Source organism: Notolepis coatsorum, assembly GCF_963971535.1.
Source record: "Notolepis coatsorum genome assembly, chromosome: 16".
Lineage (NCBI taxonomy): Eukaryota > Metazoa > Chordata > Actinopteri > Aulopiformes > Paralepididae > Notolepis > Notolepis coatsorum.
Genome location: NC_140180.1, coordinates 33,464,460 through 33,488,219, shown reverse-complemented (window position 1 = coordinate 33,488,219; position 23,760 = coordinate 33,464,460).

Sequence of the window (23,760 nt, the reverse complement as noted above, 5' to 3'; positions counted from 1 at the left end):
CGTATATATACTGCGCTACTAAAGTAGGACTTTTTTTTCAGTCCAGTTTCTTACCCTCCAATAGAGTCACAGACGTAAAGCCTCCCCGCGATGCCACGTGTGGGAGTAAGGCCAAGTTCGCCTACCATCGGTATTGAGACATCGTGTATATTAATATTTGAATAGTCATATTTGGCACTATATCGTCGAGTTGGACGTAGTCTATTAAGCTAATAATAGTCTGTTAATATATAGTGCTTCGTGCGGTGAGAATACTACCGTAGTCAGTACCCCATCGTTTCGGGCAGAGAACTGGCTGCTTACCCAGGGTGGTTGACCCTATGTGAAGCTGCACCCGAGGAGCCCCAGAGCCGACGAGCGAGTGGACCTGTATACCGGATTATTCTACCGACGACAGCCCGCCTTCCCAGGCACGGATTATGCTTTGGATACTTTGATTATTCTATGCATAAAGACCCCCGACACTACCGTGTGTTGGAACCCCCCCCCCTGGAGAGGACACAAGGTGAGGAGACGCTCTGCAAGACGAGGTCTCTCCACATCTCTCCCCCGTGGACCGGAGAGAGCCGGCCCACAAAGAGTCCACCTGCTTTCATCTGTGGTCCAAGGATCGCCGGCGCATTGAACGGCACTACAGTGGGTTCTCCTGGGATACCCTTGGCCGGACGAGGCAGCTGGATTCTACCCCCCCCCCCCTCCTACTCCTGTCGGCTTACAAGCGACCGGATTAACCCCCTCTAGTGTATCCAGCCTATAATCATTAAAGTATCATTGCTGTTATTCCTTAACTATTCCAGGTTGTATATTTACCACCTGCGCCTTCAGAGATTGGACATTATCTATTGATATACCGACGAATACTCCTTGCCATAAAAGTGCATACTATTTCAATTCATAAATGTAATTAAGTGATTAAGTGTTTAGTCTACACACCATCGCTGTGTAGGCAATAAAGACTTGTTTCTAATTCGTACATTTGTGTTGGATCCGTTTCATCTACGTGAGAGTGTTCATGATAATATATTTATGCCGTGTACTGGGTGGCCGAATATTAAGTACAAAGGTAGTGGTAGTAAGTATCATATCTAGTAATACAGTCAGGGAATTGTACCCCTCAGTTACAAGTAACAAAGGTATTACATGTCACATTAGAAATAAAAACAAATGTACTTTGAGATTATGTTACTGAAACATTAAGTCAGAGAACATCAGAAACAACTGACGAAGGCCACTTTGAAGATACTTTCGGGAAATACATGGCGTGTGTGTGTGTTTGAATTGACTGTAGGTGCACATTTACAGGATCACAGCGCTGGCAACTTATCCCAATTTGCATTCTTGTCGATCATTTCTAAAGTCTGTCCATCATAGAGTTGTGTCACAGTTTTTTTTTTATTTTTTTATTATTATCTTTTCCCCCCTCATTTTTCCTCCAATTTTCTCCAATCCCAATGTTAGTCGTTATGCCAATTCCCAATCCCCTTCCTGGTCGCTGCGCACTTATCCACCACAGTTGGTCTGGGAGAGTGGAGGCTATCACGTGCTTCCTCCGACACACGTCTAGCCAATCAACCGCTTCTTTTCACCTGGCAGAGCGGACTCTCACTGAGAGGGTGTAACGTGTGGAAGGATCACACTACCCCCCTTAGATCCTATCCGCGCTGAGCAGGCGCCCCGACCGAACTGTAGGAGTTTACAACGACCCGGACCCACCCCGCCAGCTTTCCCACCCTCTAATACAGCCAATTGTATTAGTGTGAACGGCCAGCCAAGCTGGTGACAACGCCGGAGCTGTGAGCTGGATTCGAACAGGCGAATCCAGCGTCTCCGGTGTTGGTGACGAACACAATCTCCGCTACGCCACCTGACCGCTAATGTTGTGTCACAGTTCTATCAGAGACAGTTGCTGCCCATCTCTGTTTCCACAAACGTCCCATCATTTCAAGTCTAGAGATTTTCTATAATAACTATAATGGAGCAACTTTCCAGATCAGTATCAGCTTGTGGAGATTGCAACTAAATGATGTTGGCTGCACATGGTCACTTTGCCCTCAGGAACACATAATTTGTTGTGCGCTAACAAAAAAAAACTCAATTTCAACATCCATTTAAAGGAATCGAGTGATCATACCCATGTCTACTGAAAGCTTGGATTCCGTTATTAGATGTATTGGAGCTGCCAAAGACCCACGTGTTTAATCATTGCCATTATCTCTCAGATGTATTTATTATTATTATTATTTGTATTATTTGTATTATTTGTATTATTTGTATTATGCATGTATATTATTATGTAAACCTAACTCCTCAAACTTGTGATGAATTGTGAAGATTTAGATTTAGATCTTGTCCAAATGCATTACATCACCAAGACATGTACTCTTCCCTGATGCGTTGAATGCACGGTCGAATCGAACAGTATATTCAAAATAAAGGTGGTTGAAACAATGAATTCAACCTACAATTCAAAAATAAACTCAGTGAATTCCTGCAGTTTAATGCGGGTTTGGTACAAGACCCCAGAACTTTATGGATATCGGTAAAGGGTTTTATCAAGAATAACTACTGTCTTTGCCTCCAACCTCCGCAAGAAACGTCTATCCAAATTGGTAGAGCTGGAAGTGCTTCACTCTTCGTTGTTCTCCTCTTTACAACGCAACTACTCGTGTCAACTGGAGTCTCAAATTAAAGTGTTGAAAAAGGAAATTAACTCCATCTTAAGACAACAATCTCTCAAAGAGCACCTACTGGTGGCTTCAATTATAAACTGGCCCCTGTAAATGTCCAAATCCCCCCCCCCACCAATGTACAGTTCCTTCCCCTTCGAATGTATACAGTATATTTTTTATGATCTCTTTTTACTACACAGTTCTGTATATCTGTATGTCTTGTATGTCATAAATGTCCTGATAAATTGAAAATGGGGGACCCCGATGTAAACAAGGCGCAAGTATTTTTCTGGTCTGCATCCTCTTAGCAGTTGTTTTGTATTGAGACATACTGTATTGTACCCGGTCTGCAATCTGTTAATAAAGTTTTCAATCAATCAATCAAAACAGTTTGGTATGGCCAGTCTACAGATGACAAGGCTATACAAAAAACTGCACAAACTGCTCAAAAACAGGCTCTGATCTTCCACCCATTGAGGATGTTTACCACAGCACCATTAAAGACTCCTCCCACCCACACACTGTTGTCACCACTGCCATCAGGCAAGAGGCACCACGGCCAAGAACAAGAATCTCAAGAGTTGAGGCCATCTTCTTCCCCCAGGGGCCCAGGCCATCCACATGCACCACAACACATGACTGGACTAATGCACTCCTACTACTGTGCTGCATGTTTAGTTTAGTTTATTTATTTAGCATATTATAAAAAAAAACAGTGCTAGGAGGGAACGAAGCCCAAAGGGCTTGTACAAAGTTCCACTCCCATCTCATTGTCCATAAACAATATGAACTAAATACATGTGTAGCATGGTCTACAAAATAAACAGGAACAGAGACATAAGGCAGACACTATAGCGAAAACATGGAAGATTGACATGAGTCAGTAACAAGAACAATATTTTTTTTTTTTTAGTACAAGAGGGCAAAGAAGAGGAGAATAACATATTAACGGTATATAATGAGGAAAAGGAAACAAGCAGTCATACTTACAGTCGATGTACAGTAACACTGATGCACAGTGATGTACACTACTGAATGTTATTGTTGCACTTCTATTATTTTACTAGTAATTTTATAATATTTTGGTATAATGCTAATGTAATGAGGTGGGTTGGGTTGGATGGGTGTGGGTGTGTGTGTGGGGGGGGGGGGTATGTTTGATTATGGTATGTATATATTGTTTCCTATGTTTATTGTTGGTTTTATTTTTAATTATGTTGTTTGTTGGGCGGCTGAGTGGTGCAGTGGGCAAGGCGCTCGCCACTAACGCAGGAGATGCTGGTATTGAGAAAAGATGCGACAGGCTGCCTCCTCGTGTACCGAAGGGGACACGTGATGCAAGGCTTCTATCCTCACTACAGCCGACCAGTGGGAGGCATAGTCTAGCAACGTTCAAGACAAGGGAGGGAAGAATTGGAAATACGAAATTGGGATGGGAGAAAAATAGAAAATGAGGAGAAAAAGTGTATACAAAAAATATATATATATATGTTTGTTTGTATTTATTGTAAATGGTAAATGGCAGTTTTTGTTTTGTGTGGACCCCAGGAAGAGTAGCTGTTGCCATTTGTAACAGCTAATGGGGATCCAAATAAACTTAAACTTGTAACACAGAGGTTGCAGTGTTTTCTTCTACTATTGTCCACTAGTGTTTCCATGGATGTGTGTTGCATGACTGTTGGTTGTGTTGCTGTGTCTGTTGTTATTGGTGTGATGGAGTGTTAGCACGTCATTGTTTCTTAACACTATGATCGCCGGGGACGAGTTAAGACGTCATTCCTAGCCATGCTCATTCTGCCGAAGACGCCGTAACTCGTCTTTGATGTCAATATTTAAAAAATATGTGACCGAAATCATATTTCCCCTCCGGAGCCCTGAGACACACTGCAAAGCTCCACTCAACTCTCTAGCGGTTCAAGAGTGCCATCTGGTGGTCGATCGGCAGATCGCCAACCGGAAATGAGCCTTTGAACCGGTAGTGCTCATCCATATGTGGTCCGGGCACTCGCTATCGTTAGAGAGACTCCGTCTTGATACAGTGAACATCGATCGGTGCAAATAACTCGAAAAAACAACATGATTTGGACGTATATACTATTATACAACCTGGAAATGGATCGGGCATTTTCTCCATCCCATAATAGAAAAAATTCTATTCCACGCTCATCTGCCAGCGGCGCGAGGAAGCCACGGTAAGATTCAGCGTTATATTCTAACGTGTTCCATATAAACTGCTATGATGAACATATGACCCACTCTGGATGAATCATCTAACGCTGCCCACGGAATTATAAACGATCCCCCGCCCATCCGGTCATCATCAGATGACACGTAGTAACTTCTAAAACCACGTCCAGTTGACATTTTTTATCTCGCGCCGATTGCTATCAAACTGTATTTGATCATCAATATAATGCATTTGGAGCTATAAATCAAGTTCTGGAGAAAGCTGCAGAAAACGATAAAAACATACTTATACTTTAGACCATATTTTAGTATGAATATGTGAATGAAAAAGTTTAACGTTGCTACACCCTGAACAATACATATAGGACATTGAATGGGCCATAATAATGGCAATTTAGCAATAGAATTTAAAAAGTTATAGCCCTGCAAAGAAGGGGAACTTCTCCATAGACAAATAGAGCTGGCGAGGGATGGTAAATTATGAATTTAACCCATGGCGATCAAAGTGTTAAGCCGTGGTCTCTTTTGTAAACATACTATAAACCTTTCCTGACTGAATATCTCAGTTCCAAATGGGAGAAATATCTATTGAAGGGTGATTGATTTCAAAATGAGAGAAGAAGAGACGACTCGCAGGGAATTGGGAGGCTCGGGTGGCATGATTACACAGGGCTTCTGAATGATTTTTGTTTGTTTGTTTCTTGTTTTTCCAATTATTGATGTATGTGCCAGGATCTATGCAGTGCAATTTTCTCTTTTCTTACACTAAGCATAGGCCCACTCAAAGTATTGCCAAGTACTCACTACGATGAAAATATTAACCGTTTGCAATACACAACGTTGGATTTGCCATCACAAAACATTGCTATTCCATAGGACGTGACAATGTTCAAATTAGTGGTAGTGTAAAAGAGCAGAGAACACAGTGGGTAAGACCCTGTAACCGGCCTCTCTTTCACTGGAGGACAAGAGATATAATTTCTTTTTTTTATCTACTTTTTCTCCCCCCTTTTTTCAGTATTTTTCTCCCATCCCAATTTAGTCGTTATGCCAATTCCCTTCCTGGTTGTTGTGCGCATTTCCCCCCCACTTGCCGGCCTAGGGAGGGTTGATAGATACTATCACATGTCTCCTCCGATACATGTGGAGTCAGCCAGCCGCTTCTTTTCACCTGACAGCAAGGACTCTCACTGGGGGAGAGTAACGCGTGGGAGGATCACACTATTTCCCCCAGTTCCCTTCCTCGCTGAGCAGGCGCCCCGACCGACCTGTAGGAGTCGCTGTTTACAACGACCAGGATACACACCCCACCGGCTTCCCACCCGCTAACACTGCCAATTGTGTTAGTATGGACGACCGACCAAGCCGGAGGTACCGCTAACAGCTGGATTCGATACCAGTGTCTCTGCGGTGGTAGGCAGACGCTTAGTCCACTGCGCTACCCAGCCGCCACAAGGGGATATCATTTCTGCAGGTAATTGCTGATGGTAATCATAGTCCTCTTTGAGTGAAGGAAGAGCCTCTGCCATTTTCATCTCAGTGGGCAAGGCCAACGGTCAACTTCCCTATAAAACACTGTGCGCTCCACGGGCTAATTACTGGAGACTGGATGTCCATACTCTCTAACACTCCTCTAGCTTCTCCATCCTCATTATCTCCACAAGTTTCTTTAATCCGATTCAATCATTTTCCAATTAGGTAAAGCCATGATATTTTCGTGACATCAGGCCACTTCCAGATTCTCTTTACACATGTTTTCAATAATACCTTGTTAACTGGGATTTAATTTAGGTCATTGGCATTGTTGGCACATTCTTAACTGAATGAACACATTAGCATCTATGCCTGTGCTGAGGTATCAAAATACAGAGAATGGATTCATGAAAAGATAGGTAGATAGAGCATAGGTAATTGAGTCATAGTGCTTCACAAAGAATAAGTTTTAGGATATCCAAAATTAAAATAGTAAAAATGTGATGTTAGTTGTCCTGCTGGACCTGGCCAATAGCCTTGCAGTAGCATTCTGAACTCTTTGTAGATGGTGCAGGGATGACTTGAGGCAGGTAAAAAGGGAACTGCAGTAAACTGCAGATGATGTAAACGTGTGAATGATCAACTCTAGCTCAGGTTCCATAGTTCCACCAGAGTTTGGCAATGTTTCTCAAATGGAAGAAAGATGTACAGGTCAACGCCTTGATATGTTGAGTGAAGTAATAATTTATAATAATAAATTATAATAATTTAATAATAATAACATTGAAATTGTTAAGGTTTTACCGTACAGCTAAAGATCTTATCCACAAAGAAAGAGAGAAAGTCACTGCAGTCCTAAAGTTTATATATTTTATAGCCAAAGTACAAACACAGTAACCTGGAAAGTGACAGGAATTTAATTAATTTAATTTAACTTAAAACCTGTTCCCCCCCACAGGGTCGGTACCGACCCCTTTTGACATTATGACCATATAGGCATATTATTAACATCACTACTATGCCACAAAAGCATGTAGAATGTAAAACGTTAGGTTGGCAATAGGTTAGCAATAGGTTAAAAGTGTCCTTATATCGTTTTAAGTTTTCTATTTGCGATCGTCTATCCGACCCGGAACCGGAAATGGAAATTTTGAACCATGGGAATTGTAGTTTTCTTGCTGACATTTTGTGGAGGAGATTCATAGCTGTCGGCCAGCGTTGAAATTTATCCGATCTACACTTCCTGTCACATACTATGGTGGTTCAAAGTTCAGCGTTCTGAATGAATCATATCAATAATTGTTATGATTCGCGATAATAAGCCACAAAAGGTAACGTTTTTGACAAATATTGAAACGCAGTCAGTTTCTCCTCACTATTGTTAGCATGTGGGAACAATTAGATCTGAAATTAGTTTCAAAACGGTTACACTGTGGGGGAAATAAAAAAGTACAGTCGATTACAGTAAATATCAGTATCTGTTATTATGCACGCCTGGTGATACTAAATCCAAATTGAACTCGGGCATTTGAAAGATACTATATGTATATATATATATAAATGTGCGAATTGGCTATAATAAGGTAATGTATAAGCATATATTCTATATTCTATAATAATATTTCAAATTGCATTGGTCCGGATTGGGAGAATTCAGTACTGTATACAGAACCTTCGGTTCTATCATCTTCCCTTTATTAATTTCCTTAGATCTTTTGTACACATGATCTCAAGAGGGTACTGAACGAGGTCAGTGGCAGTTTTTTAAGTCTGGTCATTATTATCATGGTGTTATTCACTGTCAAAGATGAAAAGAAAAATCATAATTCATATTTTCCTTTGTTTCATCACAATTTAAGCAAGCCTAGTAATAGACACAATATTTCTGACACTGAGAATACATTCACGGAGGTCCATAGATGTACCTAGATACCAAGAATATGCAAATAGCCCTTGTAGAAGTTGAGCAATATTCCATTTACCTAGGTATACATTTTATGCAGATTTTCCCCTTGGGTGGAACAGCTTGAAATTAGACCAACAAGCAGGGGGTTCCATAATAACAGAAACAATAATTCCCCCCCGGAGCGTAAGACTGTGGCCGAGAGCTATACGTGAAAAATGTTCACTAAAACATGGACGTTTTGTCGAGAGACATTTTGTAGGAGGCATGCGCAGCTCGTGTAGGTGCTTTTAGCTCTGCCTTTCTCTGTATCTCCCACAAATCATCAAATCAAACGTCATTATCCACATTATCCCGCTTTCACTTGCAAAATAGTGAAAGCAAAAAAGTTTTCTGTGATTTATCCATACATGCATCTTGAATGCAGAAGCTAGGGCAGCTGAAGGCTATAATGAGGGCAATATGTATTCCACGATGCATTGTCTTTCGACAAATCAGAGGCCATGTTGATTGGCTAATAGAATAACACAAGACTCAGCGCACCTCATTTGCGCGCAAGTATATTTTGTTTTATTTTAATAGTTTGTATGCAACCCAACAACTCAAATAATGAGTAGAATAATTTGAGCATGTGTGGATTATCTTTAGTGCATGGTTATATATATGGTACCCCCCCCCCCCCCACACCCCATCCAATGGGCAAACGCTCCCCTGGGTCTTGAGCCCTAGTTCCTGTGTAGATTAATTGCATCATCTCACTAATTTCAATTGGAATAAATGCCCATTCAAGCATAATTTTTATTGAAAAGGGTCCCATCATACTGTTCAAGATATAGGGGCAATGTATAAAATGAATGCATTTCAGAACACACCCAAAAAAAGTGCAGGTCATCAACCAAATCAGTACACTTACTCGCCTATACTTTTTATGGGCCATGTCAACTACTGTACATGACTGTCTTGCGTGACCAGCGAGAAACAGAGCATCTGGTGTAGGATGTAAAAGGCTGCACTGTGCTGCACTCTGCTGTGTGAATGGAACACGGCCAGGGGAGTTCCGGTGTCAGTTTGCTCTCCCCAGAGCAAAGACTCACTCTAATCCTCTCCTACCATTGATTTTGCATGCTTCCGCGCCACCTCACATTTTCTCATCGCATTCTGTCTGGATGTACAGTAAGAGTATTATTTTTTTTGTTTAACCAGGAAAATCCCAAGACATGCAGCAGCATAAACACATAGTTACAGACCGAAAACACAAAAGGAGACACAAACATTTAAATAGTTTTTGATTAGTTTCGTAATCTGATAAATACAAAATAAAAACATTTACATCCTAAGGAATCTGCTTCAAATCTTGAAATTTTGGATTTGAAAACATTCAGCAAGATTAATTAATTGAGTGTTAAGACATTCTGTAACGTATTCCAAGCCGAGGGTGCGGAATACATAAATGCCCTTTTTCCAATTTCCATATGGGCATTTGGGACAGAAGTCCTGAGAATGCAAAGAGTAATGTCCAGCACTTTTCTGCATCATAAAGACACATAGGGAGCAGAAGAAGTGGCTCACATATAAAAGGTATATAATGTACCATAGTGTACCAGAGCAGGCCATCCGAGAGTATCACTCAGTGGTGAGTCATAGCTTTACAATTCGTAATGAACCTCAGGGAAGCATGGTAAGATGTGTCAAATACTTACCAGGCACTGTACATGTATACTGTACATTAAAAATGAGGGAGTCATCAATCAAAATACCCAGGCATTTATTTCCCTTCCCTCAAGAGTGACCACTGAAGGGATATAATGGGGCCTATTCCTACAGCAGGTAAAGAACTAGTTTAAGCCGAAGTAGGGTACGTTGGACAAAAGCAAGTGTTGAATGGCAGACGCACAGTAGTGTACACAGTATCATCACCGTAAAATTTTAAACTAGGATCATAACTAATGCACTGAGACCTATAACATTTTTGATAACTCATTTGAGAACCAAGAGTTCTGAATGAAGGAGTCTAAGGTTTTAAAACACATCATGGTCAACGGCCAACGCTATACAAGGCTTTGGACAGATCAATAAAGGGTGATGCACAAAATAGTTTTTCTTGTCAAGTGCAACAGAAATATCATTTACCACCTTCAGTGAAGCTGTGATCAATAACACAAGACTGTACTAGTGGCTACAGCTGTACTGTAGTGGCATTGACAAAAAAGGAACCTGAGCAACACATACACCGATTACGGTGGCGTCCGGGTAGTGTAGATGTCTAAGCACTCGCCTGCCCGGCAGCGGTACCTCCGGCTTGGTCTGTCGTCACTACGAACACAATTGGCAATTATGAGTCCTGGTTGTTGCAATATAGCGACTCCTACTGGTCAGCAGGGATGGGATCTGGGGGAGATAGTGTAAACCTGGCGTCACGTTGGAGTAGTGGTTAACACTGTCGCCTCACAGCTAGCAGGTCCTGGGTTTGATTCCCGCTTGGGGACCAGGTTGCCGCATTGCCAGGTACCCAGGTGGGGTTTCTCCCGGACCTTTCTGTGTGGAGTTTGCATGTTCTCCGCATTACCGCAAGGGTTTCCCCTCGCAATAAGATACACCCAATGGGGTTTATCTTGCTAACGCTGTCGCATCCCTGATGAAGACAGACAGGAGCACTTGGATTGGTCACCGGGTGCGGCCGTCGCCGCAGCCCATGTCTGCTCCCGGCTTTCCAAGTTTCTGAAATATTGGTTGTGGCGCAATTTCACACATGAAAGAGACCTGTGTAGTTGTTGTAACCTGTGTGCAGAACAGTGATGGGAATAACGGCGTTATAAGTAACGGCGTTAACAGCGTTCGTTTTTTCAGTAACGAGTAATCTCTTCCAATCTTAATAACGCTGTTACTGTTACTGCCAAAAAATGCTGCGCGTTACTATGATTGAATCTGTTTTTTTTCATCAGACAGATCTCTGCGCCGAGAGGCAATATTATGTTCTTCCTTGATTAGTGGGAAGCGTGCGATTGGCTGAGGTTGAGTAAAATGTCATGGTAAGCCAATCAGAGGTAGAGGTGGGCGGGTGTTTGAAAGCATCCAGAGTCTGACACACAGCGACAGTTCAGTCTATCTATACAGCTATATGAATTGAAAATGGGGGACCCTGATGGAAACAAGACAAACGTCTTTCTCAGGTCTGCATCCCCTTAACAATTGTATGTATTGAGCCGTACTGTATTGTACCCATTCTGCAATCTGTTAAATAAAGTTTTCATTCATTCATTCATTCATTCAGTCAGCATGAGACCACGGTCCGTGTACGTTTTGATAGTTTGTTTGGCGAGCCCAAATAATCCAAAACTAATCCAACGAACAACACAAGCAAGCAGTCAACTACAGTTTTTTGTTCACTCTTCTGTTAGTTGTGTTGCAGCGCAGGGTACTGCAGTAGTGGAGGCTACAGCTAGCCTTATCAACATACAGTAGTGCTGCACTTCCTGGTTTAATAACACAGTCTTCAGGTACTCACTGCTCAGAGATATATATATATATATATATATATATATATATATATATATATATATATATATATATATATATATATATATATATATATATATCTGTATGTCATGCATGTCTTAAATGTCATTATTAGATTAGTTTAGATGATTAGATTAGATTCTTATATCTGTATGTTGTGTATGTCATAAATGTCATGAATTGAAAATGGGGGACCCTGATGTAAACAAGACGAAAGTATTTCTCTGGCCTGCATCACCTTAACAATTGTGTGTATTGAGCTGTACTGTACTGTACCCATTCTGCAATCTGTTAATTAAAATGTTCAATCAATCAGTATATATTTGTTATTTATTTTTGGTATAGTGCTTAACAAGCATAATTTAATGTTGCCCAGTTGTGGCCTGTTGAGGGGCAATACATATCAAAAGTTCCAAAACATCTATTGTGTTTGTATTTGTATGATCCACTATATAAACATAGTAATTATAATATCTACATACATGGCATTTGATTGGAAGCTAGTCTCACTTTGTCCCACAGCAACATTAAAATAGTTTAGATTTGTGTATGTTGTTTATGTAAAAAATTTACTTGAAAGTAACGCAATAGTTACTTTCTGAAGTAACTAGTTACTTTTATAATTTGTAACTGAGTAAGTAATTTAGTTACTTTTTGGAAGAAGTAACTAGTAACTGTAACTTTAAAAGTAACTTGCCCAACACTGGTGCAGAATGAGGTAAGGACAAAAGCATGATGAAAGTCATCAGTCCATGATGAAAGATACAAGTAATGAACCGTACAGTGCAAAGCAAATACCACTAATGACTAAGTTGGGGATTCATTCTACAGGAGATGAAATCCATTTCCCTCTGCAGCTCATCTCCTACTTATCGTGGCTTTCCTCGCCAAAGGGCAATTTACCTCAAATCCAATCACAACCATTGCTTTCCTCGGACAAAGGAAGTTTAAGATGGGTAAGTTCTATATCACTGCTCTGTGTGTTGTTATCGCTAGCGCCTCGATTCAAAATGAGTTGCGTGGAAAACAAGTCACTTGGGTACTCCTAAGAGACAGTAACTCACATCCAGGGTGACCGCTGCCGGACATGTTTCTCCTCAGATGATGGATTAAAACCGGCCTGTCTACCAGGTTTACAACTCCGACTCAATATTGTCCTTTCCTCCAGAAAATGACAATGTCTCCGACTTTGCCACTATTTATTGAGTAGGAACGTGGGCTTTGTAGTGGAGCTACACCGGTAGGGTGTGTCTCTCTTGGCGGCCTGCGGACGATCTATAAAGCATCCACTACCTCCAGGCACTTTGGGCAGCTCACTTAAAGACATCAATAGTCTGGGAAATGAGACACAGAGAGATGGTTTCAAAGGCTAAGAAGGTAGACGGGTGAGTGAAATGCCCATATATGTCTTGTTTAAGGTACTACTGTTCAATGCAGCAGGGTTAATCGAGTGAACCAGTCTCTCCATTGTTGAACGCCAGATTGCATAAGGTGTTCTGTCAACAGGCAGAGAACAAACATTAACTCATCAGAGCTCACTCTGGAAATTTAAAGTTGTGAAGGACTTCTTCCTTACTGCTGTTTTAACAGTGGGCGATGATAATTACAAACAGAATCTGTGTTTGGGTGACAACATTTCTTCTTATCTTTTTACGGCAGTTGGCAACCAATTTAAAGGTGCATTACCGCCACCCACCCGTCAAAACATTTCACCCTTGTGAAAACGTATCCAATAATACATGAACAGTTGGTTGTTAGAATTCTGCATACTTTTCGTGAGATAAACTTAAGTGTTCCAGTAATTGGACATTTTGCCCAATGTTTGTTCAAGGTCATTGCAATGAATAAAATTATGCTGTATTTAGCCCGAATAATAATATGGAAGTTGGCTTGATGAGTTTCCAGCCCCATATTCGGTAAAGACAGTTATGTAGAATCATGTTCAGTTGGACCAAAATCCCCATCAAATAGACAAGCCCTTGACAGTCTCTCTGCATTGTTAATAGATTATTCGACATCTGCTCCAATTAACACCAATTTCCACATAATGGCGTTTCAACACTTCTCGTCTACGGCTGAAGATATCCTAGACAGTACACAAGGGGAGAAGAATTAGTCCTTATCATGTTGGATATGCAGATAATTTCCCAGCCTCTCTCCTGGAACATTGCACTGTCAATCAAACAGCCTTGCAGTCACATCCCCTCATTGCCTCAGCAACAAAAACGACAATTGTATCGAGAATGCAAATCGACTGCCACGAGAAAGGAGGAGGAGCTAGGATAGCTGAATGAGTCTGTAATAAAAGTGTTGCAGATTACTCACGACAGATGGGCCACAATCTATCAATTTCCCATTGAGTGTCTGTGCCATGGTAACTGAAATTGATGCAGTATGAAAAACGCTGGGATCCAAAGGTTGAACCATTCTGTAAATCACATACATAAATTCAGATGATGTGATATTTGCTCAATTGAACAATAATCCCTACGCTGTCAACTTTTTACAATCACGCAGCTGAAATAATGTCTTGGTGGGCGATATTAGAAGGCCCACAATCATTGTTTCTCCCTGTCTGATGCAACCGTCTCTAGTGATTGATTATGTTGTCACAGTGTGCCATTGAGTGTCTGCTTCTCCATTTCCTTATCGGCTGAGGCGAAAATGTATGCATGACTTTTGCTATCTCCACATTCACATTTGATCCCGACAGGCAGCAGATGCCTGGTAAGCTTTCTAACGTGGCATTAAGCGGAACTGCAGCAAGGGGTTTGCAGCCTCAACGTCTGAGAAAAAGGCAGTAGCGAGCGAGCTCCGGCAGTAAATTTTGTAGCGGCATCGATCCGCCGAGATTGATAATCACCTCTCCCACACATCTGTTCATAAATTACTGCCGAGAACCATTGTCAATGGCTTTGTCTTGGTTTAAACAAACTTTAGTGTGTAAATCTTTTTTCTCTCTCTATAAAGCTGTTGTACAGGTTGTGGCTCAAACACTTAACACCAAACCTCCCCAGTGGAAGAAAATAAGAGACTAACTCTACAGTACATACGGTTTTACATCTCAAAGCCTCCTTTTACTTCAACTCCCTTTGACACACTCCACCATTCCTTAGGTTTTAGCTTCTCACGCTCATTTTCATCTATACTCCATCTATCCATCTACAGTACTCCTAAATCTGTCTATCCCTCTCTTCTCATCTTCTCTCTCTCCACCTTTCTCTCTATATATCTCTGTCCCCTACTCTCTCCATCTCCCTCTTTCTATGCCACGTCTGTCTCCCTCCTAACAGCTAAGTGGCAGAATAACGTATTCGTGTTCCCTTTGAGGCTGCGTGCCACCTAATGCATGCCTTCATGCCCAGCCACCTCCGTGGCCCTTGGCATTATGCTGCTGACTGGCAGTTTTCCGGTTGATTCGCCGACGCGTCGCCAACGGCGGTACGGCAGCTGCCACCGCCACACTCTTGAAGGGATTCATCCTGAAACGTTTGTGTGGGCGTGTGCACGCCGTGTGCAGCCATTTAAGAAAGTTGCAGGTTTACACGAGCAATTGAGCAAGTGCACAAACCGGTGGCCTCGAAACAATTTAGATTTCTCGGTAGATTGGTGTTTTTGTTTAGTTTTTTTCATCTTGTATCTTCCATCTAGCACACAGGGGGAAAACTTAAAGGAATTATTGTATTTGTACTATAACATTACCCAAATTACGTGTTGGTTGTTTCATCTGAGATTTTCCATCAGTTGTACGATTCGGGTGAAAGCCTTTGAAACATAATATGGTTAATGTTATTGTACACACTTTTAAATTTTCTTTTGTGACCACATGGTCAAACCTCAAATCACTGCCAGTGCAAGCACTGCCTTGTTCATCATCATCATCATCATCATCATCATCATCATCATCATCATCATCATCATCATCATCATCATCATCATCATCATCATCATCATCATCATCATTCTCAAGAAGGCCCTACAGAGAGTGGTGCGCTCAGCCGAGCGTACCACGGGTATTGCACTACCCCCCCTGCAGGTTCTATACAACAAGAGGTGCAAATCCAGAGCCTGCAGGATAATGAAAGACCCTCACCACCCCAATAACAGCCTGTTTCAGCTGCTGAGGTCAGGCAGACGCCTGCGAACCCCAGCTACTAGGACAGAGCGGCTTAGGCTCAGCTTCTTCCCCCAGGCCATCAGAGCCATGAACAATGAACATTGAGTGCTCAGAACATTGAACTGTCCACACACAAGCACACATGAACACACACACGACACGCACACTGTGCACGCTCACACACGAGCAGCCACTTAACACTTTAACATGAGCGGGCACACACTCATGTCGCACACACGCACACTTATGGCCAAAGGAAAGGACACTTTAAATTAGAATAACAGGAACAGTGTATTGCACTACCAAAGCTAACTAGCATGTCCCATATGCTCTGTAAATAACTATGTACAGATAACGAGATGTCACTCCATGTTACCTGCTACCTGTTACTGCACAATGTTGTTTCCTTCTTTTGATTCTATTATATGTACCACTGTATTGCACATCGTTGCGGGCAAGACCACCCGCATTTCATTGTATACCTGTATGCCGTGACAATTAAAACTCTTGACTTGACTTGACTTGATCATCATCATCATCATCATCATCATCATCATCATCATCATCATCATCATCATCATCATCATCATCATCATCATCATCATCATCATCATCCTCTTTCATCTAGAACCCATTTAGCTTTTATCTAGAGCCCATTGTATGGTTCTGGTTCATGGCAATGTTATTTTCTGTCTGTGTGTGTGCGTGTGTGTGTGTGTGTGTGTGTGTGTGTGTGTGTGTGTGTGTGTGTGTGTGTGTGTGTGTGTGTGTGTGTGTGTGTGTGTGTGTGTGTGTGTGTGTGTGTGTGTGTGTGTGTGTGTGTGTGCGTGTGTGTGTGTGTGTGTGTGTGTGTGTGTGTGTGTGTGTGTGTGTGTATGTGTGTGTGTGCAGGCATATTGAACTACATCTAACTAGCCGTTTGTCCATTAGCTCAAATTGAACAGAGAAGGTTTCTATAAATGTCTCCTTCTGCCCTGCCCTCTTGGATTGTTTTAACCAGGATATACCAGGCACAGTGGGGACATAGTAAATCCACTTCGATAAAAAGCTTGTTTTCTTCCAGCAGATTACAACCCCAGACCGGCGTGTCTAAATCTTGTTGCTACCACTTTGCCTGTGCCCGGGGTTGCATTAAACCTGTCTCTGGGTAAAATTGAAGGTCTCAGTCTTCATTGAGTGCATTGCAAGTCACGCTGCTCCCACAAATGTATAATAAGATTGCAATATATTTACTCATACATATATATATCATTATTACTACAAAGACGGCTCCACTCTGCAGTGGACCATTCGTCTTGACACATGGCAGCAAAAATAAGATAAGGTGTCCCTAACCTAAAACAGACAAAGTGCATCCTGGGAAGTGAGATGTCCTAGGAGTTCGGGGCTAAGCTTGTCACGGCAATTTGATCACTTTGCAACATGAATCACGTGTCTTCCGTTCTGAGACCATTGTTAATATTGATTAGCCCAGCCCCTCTTGAAATAGGTACTTCAAATCTCTCCTTACTCCAGTTGCCCAGGTTTAATCAGCCGTGCCAAAGAGAGATGGAGACCCCCCCCCATCACGATCTCACTGATGCTGCAAGGAATACGACTCATGCTATTACGCTATTGGTCCAAATATGAGACAATGTTTTGTGCCTAAATTAGACCTGAAACATTCAGTAATCTTATATTCACGGACTAGAGATTGAGAAGTGAAATTTAAACATCATCTAATAATCAGGGTCGTTTCATATTTCAGATTCAGATATAACAGCATATCTCTCTCTCTCTCTCTCTCTCTCTCTCTCTCTCTCTCTCTCTCTCTCTCTCTCTCTCTCTCTTTCTCTTATCTCTCCCTCTCTTTCTTTCTATCCATTCCTCTCTCCTTTGTTTGGAGACGCGATCACCTTGACGACCGCCCTCAATGGCCCTCCTTTTGGTTTTCAAATCAGTGATTGTAATCTGTACCTATTTAATGCACTTCAGCAGCTGCTGCGTGATTTGGGGCAGACAAGTAGCTGCTCCCATTTATCTTGGCCATCAGCGACACATATCCAGGCCTATATGACAGAATTAGAATCTTTATCTTTATCTTTATTTATTTATTTTATGTAGAGTAATGATATGCTGGTGCTCTAGTGCAACATCTAGTGGTTGAATGTATAGCACCTGTATAGCATTACAGCAGCGATGGCCTTACATCAAAACAAACTATAAAAACAGCGATAACCAATAAAAGCAGCAGTGATCCTCTTCAAAGACAGATATCAGCTAAGGATACTGGAAAACGTGGAGACACCCAAGACAGACCAAGGCCACATCTGGTCAAGTTTAGCTCCAGCCCGTGGGCTCTACGGAATTGTGCAATTAACAGACAACTGTAGGCTACATTCTCCACTGCTGTTGGAACATCAAATTACTTAATAGGAGATCAGGTAAGATGATTGCTTATGCAAATAATGGCCTCCATTAAACTCAGACAGATGTGGCATCCACCTATTTTTAAATACTAAGGTATCTGCTGATTGCTACATTTTCTATTCAAAACTGCATTTTTTACTACATCTTTCTTTCTTTCTTTCTTTCTTTCTTTCTTTCTTTCTTTCTTTCTTTCTTTCTTTCTTTCTTTCTTTCTTTCTTTCTTTCTTTCTTTCTTTCTTTCTTTCTTTCTTTCTTTCTTTCTTTCTTTCTTTCTTTCTTTCTTTCTTTCTTTTCATTTCCAGGAGTAGCAAAGAGAGTGAACATACAATTGCAAGTTGAACATTTGGCTTTATTTACAGGCCAATAAGCCACAGTCATGAAACTGGCAATTTTTGCTTTGTACCTTGTGGCTGTGATGAGATGGACACGAAAAGCCTAGAAAGATTTACTGTTCAATTACAACGGACGAGAGGAAGAGTCGTCGTCAGATTGCCGGACACAAAATGACACCGCAGAGACGCGGCTACCTTCATAGCCTCAGGTCATAAAGTGGAGAGATGGTTGTCTTATTAAAATCACTGGTCATACCTAAGTTCACTATCAGGCCTTATCACATGGGGACACAGGGGAGCCATATCCATGCTATGCAACATAGATTTAAATCGTTTAGATTTACATTTAGTCATTTAGCTGATGCTTTTATCCAAAGCAAATTACAACTTCTGCTCAACAAGTCAGCAGGAAGGTTAGAACTCTGGCAGCTAAGGGTAAGTAACATTATTCGTCAAACAGTGTCGAACTTGAGTGCTACAGTCTTGAGTGTGTAGTAAAGACATATTAGCATAGTAGGTAGTAATATGTGACCGTGCCCAGCCGTTGTGACCACAAGTTGTCCGTGGTGAAATTGGGCAAATCAAACCAAAGTGTTTTTCCTTTTTTTCATATTATCACTGTTTGAATGTAGAAGATAATTCACTATAAAAACGAACAGTTATAGTATCTCTAATAGTAACAGTAAAAAAGGCTGTTTGTGTGTGACTTTGGTCATTGCATGGGGGCAGAATAAAATGTGCATGCGACGAGACGAGTGCTTTCGTTGGCCTCGGAGTTTCGAGCGATACCCATAAATAACACACATGGTTCTGTTGTTATTATTTGTTGAGACGCTCCGGAATATTTGGCTTCAGGAAACAACAGCAATTGATCCATCGGATTTAATGAATGAGGTATTGGCGGGCACATTTTTCAGAAAACGCCTGAAAATTGCATACCAAAAGTAATCTGCAATCTATTATACTTTATACGTATAGCACATGCATGAGTCTGGTCTCTTTTGAAAGGAAACATTCAGAATTTGGGAATCACTCTGAGTGCTTTTAAAATGTTTAAGTTAAGTTAAGTTAAGTTTTAAAGTTTAAATTTTTTTTTAATTGTTTACTTCCATTTGAATTATCTTGCAAACAGAGGCCTCTTACAGGTTCCAGCTGATAGGTATGACCTGGAAAACACAGTGGGTCCATAGCCAAAAGCTGTATCTAGTAGAGCTCCAAAGTTGATAACAATACCAGAGAAAATGAGAGTTTTACACAACTTTTTCGAATGGTATGTCTATGTGTTTTTCCAAAATGGCCACTTGGAGTCTCCAAATTACCATTTGTGTTTAAAATGCACAATAACGTGTAATATATAAAATATAAATCATTGTTTGTGCATCCTGTTCATCCCCTCTCTTCTGGGGCACTAGAAATATTGCCACATCATTTGAAAGTGTACATTCTGTACTTTCACAATCTGGAAAAATCTGGAAAATGACAATAGACCACCGCAACACTTCCGGGATTCTGAAATCAGGGAGGAGATAGCGGGGGGGGGGGGAGCAAGTTAATGAATGTGGATGAGAGCCTTGATGTAAGTGGTTGCAGCTACGGCTGTGGGGGTGCTAGAGACATGATCGAATAGACTTTTATGCACCTGAGTCTCCTGAACACGGCGCGACCCATTCCAAATCAATCGGAACTTAATCGGCCGAGATAAAGTCCCTTTTTCAGCACCTACTCCCCATACGCATGCGCAGATTGCCAAGGTATTCTGACGGCATGCGATGGGGCACGAAACCGAGTTAGAACGTTCCATCAGAGGAGGGAGCTTGTGCCTGCTTCGGTGGCCAGTGCAAGATATACCCTACTCGGCCTACTGATCCCACTCAATGGCCAGACACGTCTTATGGCGATCTACAATTACCTCATTGAGTCTCCAGCAGGTGGATGGATGGAACTGATGGAACATTCTAACCCGGTTTGCCGTCAGAGTACGTTGGCAATCTGCGCATGCGTATGGGGAGTAGGTGCTGCAAAAGGGACTTTATCTCGGCCGATTAAGTTCCGATCGATTTGGAATGGGTCGCGCCGTGTTCAGGAGATTCAGGCGCATACAAGTCTATTCGATCATGTCTCTAGCACCCCCACAGCCGTAGCTGCAACCACTTACATCAAGGCTCTCACCACATTCATCCATTTGCTCCCCCCGCTATCTCCTCCGTGATTTCAATGTAACACGGAAGTGCAGTGGTCTATAGAGACATGTGGCCACAATCGTTAGTCGCGGTCATATAGGCAAGGTTGATTCCTAAGTAGCAGAGTGCATACTAGTAAAAGACAACACGAAGGTTAGTATATATTTTTTTTCTTCTTCATTTCAGATATTGAAATGCCACTTAGCTGTTAGGAGGGAGACAGACGTGGCATAGAAAGAGAGAGATAGAGAGAGTAGGGGACAGAGACATATAGAGAGAAAGGTGGAGAGAGAGAAGATGAGAAGAGAGGGATAGACAGATTGAGGAGTAGATGGATAGATGCAGTATAGATGAAAATCGGAGTGAGAAGCTAAAACCTAAGGAATGGTGGAGTGTGTCAAAGGGAGTTTGAAAAAAAGTATTTGTTTTCCCCCCTGATATGCACATTTCAAATGGTGGATAAGAGTGCCGTTTCTGGCTGAGAACTGAAAAAACCAACACAGCTCATTTGGGTTTAAAAGCTGAAATATTCTTATAAATAAATACAAAGTATCTTCCATGTATTGTATATGAAGCAATTTGTGGATGTTGCGTGTCGAGATCTATTGTTCACGTTCACAAATGTGGACTGATCTCCACTCGTCTAAGGGAATAACACGCAATATGAATTGTTACGTTGAACAGTGTTTAACTCTTCAAAGTGAGACACCTCTGGGGGGTAATGTTCATAGGATGAGTGTGAGAGAGTCAGACGCAAAGCACCCTTGGATGAGTAACCTCTTGAAGAGTTAACCAGCCATGAAATGATCAGATGATTAACAGTGCAGCCTGATGATGTTCAGGGGTTGAGGAGTGAGACCATTATGACATATGCAGATGGATGGACCCTTGACTGGGGTCTGGGGATCTTGGGCCAATCAATGCCCCTAACCTATTTTGCTGTATTTCCTCTTTAATCCCCCACCCCTCTAATTGATAAACACTAGACAACAGTAAAGATACGTTTTTTTAATTGTATTTGTATTTTGTATTTTGTGGATGTAAAATATTTGTATATGTTCGTAATGTTTGACAACATTGGAGTAAAATCAGTGGCGTAGGGGAGGCCCCCGCACCCCCCACAGTGCGGGGGAGCCCCGGAGCTTAGGGGGCCCCGCCCCGACTGTAGGCTATCCTCTTAGATTTCGTAACGCGGGAACAGGGCGCAGAGGGCGGGCCCCCCCCCTCCCTGCTATGTTGCTAGGCACCCCGTCCCCGTCATGTGTACGCTGTAGTACAACAGTGTATCATTATAATGATTTGCTCACCTGCGATAGGGCTAGCCGGCTGATAACTAATGTTCATTGGCAGGCTGGGCAGCGCTCAAAACAAAGCGGGAAGCGCCGGTAAAAATTAAGCGCAAATACCCAAGCGGTGCTCAGAAAAACAAGATGAGAGCGAAAGCCGAACAGGAGACGGCAAAGCTACCAAAAAAAACATCATTGGTCCAGCAGGCAGCAAAGGTAGACTGACTCTAACGATACTGAAGATGCATCGGCAGTAAGCTATTCACCCAGCCCGGCCACCACTAGCAACCCCCCGGTCAGCTCCGAGTCCAGGCAGACAGCAGACACACAGCCCAGCCAGGCCCCCAGCCACGCTACAGCCGCCCAGACAGGTTAGAATAATAGAAAGTTTGGAGGCGGTTAGGTGGCCGAGCGGAGATTGCGTTCGTCACCAGCCCCGGAGCTGAGCTGGATTTGCCTGTTCGAATCCAGCTCACAGCTCCGGGGTTGTCACCAGCTTGGCTGGCCGTCTGCACTGATACAATTGGCTGTATCAGAGGGTGGGAGAAGCTGGCGGGGTGGGTCCGGGTCGTTGTAAACAGCGACTCCTACAGTTCGGTCGGGGCGCCTGCTAAGCGCGGATTGGACGTGAGGGGGATAGTGTGGTCCTCCCACACGCTACGCCCTCTCAATGAGAATCCGCGCTGCCAGGTGAAAAGAAGCGGTGATTGGCTGGACGTGTGTCGGAGGAAGCACGTGGTAGCCTCCACTCTCCCAGATGATCTGACTGTGGGGGGTAAGTGCGCAGCGACCAGGAAGGGACTGGGAATTGGCATACGACTAACATTGGGATGGGAGAAAATCGGCGGAAAATGGAGGGGGAAAAAGACCAAAAAAAAAAAAAAAAAATAATAGAAAGTTGTATTCAACATAACCAGTACGAGTAGGCTACAGGTTACATTGGAATTGGAATCGAATCCGTAAATTTTTTAGTACATGGTTTAAATTGGGCGCATAGATCATTTCTATTATCTATATCACCTATTTTCTCTCACTGACTCCGGAAAGCAGAGTTGCGAGAGGCCAGTGTTAGTGTACTAACATCAGTTATTCTGGTTAGGACCTCAGTCCAAAACCCCAACTCTCTCGTAAAACTATCAGATGATATTTGCGCCTTTATGTTACAAAAAATACAAAGCCACTTGTATTTGTCAATGAATGATGCCTGAAAAAATAAACATTTAAAAAAAAGCTTTAAGTGGCCGCGATGTCTATCCCATGTCACTTTATTATTGATTTAGGGGAGTGGGCGGGCCCCATGGTCCGACCTGCGGGGGAACCCAGAAATATTGCGCAATGCCACTGAGTAAAATAGAACTACAGATGCAGCTCTCAGGTCTCTGAGCTCTGCTCTGCTACTGCGGTAATCATGCACCATTAACCTGGCAGTGCTGTTAACGAGGCGTTAGCGATACTGCGCCCTTGCAGTAGAGGTTCGATTTTTAAGAGCTGGATCTGTATATTCCAAAAATGTGACGTTTGCAAACGATCCGCTTTTTTTACCGAACTATCAGATTCTTTCGAACGAACGGATTCTTTTCGAACATCACTTGTATTTTCAAGCGCAAAATTTTATCTGACATTACAACAAGCATGATTAATTTACAATCTCATGTCCACTTCTGCAAAGCGATAAGGATATAAGCAGG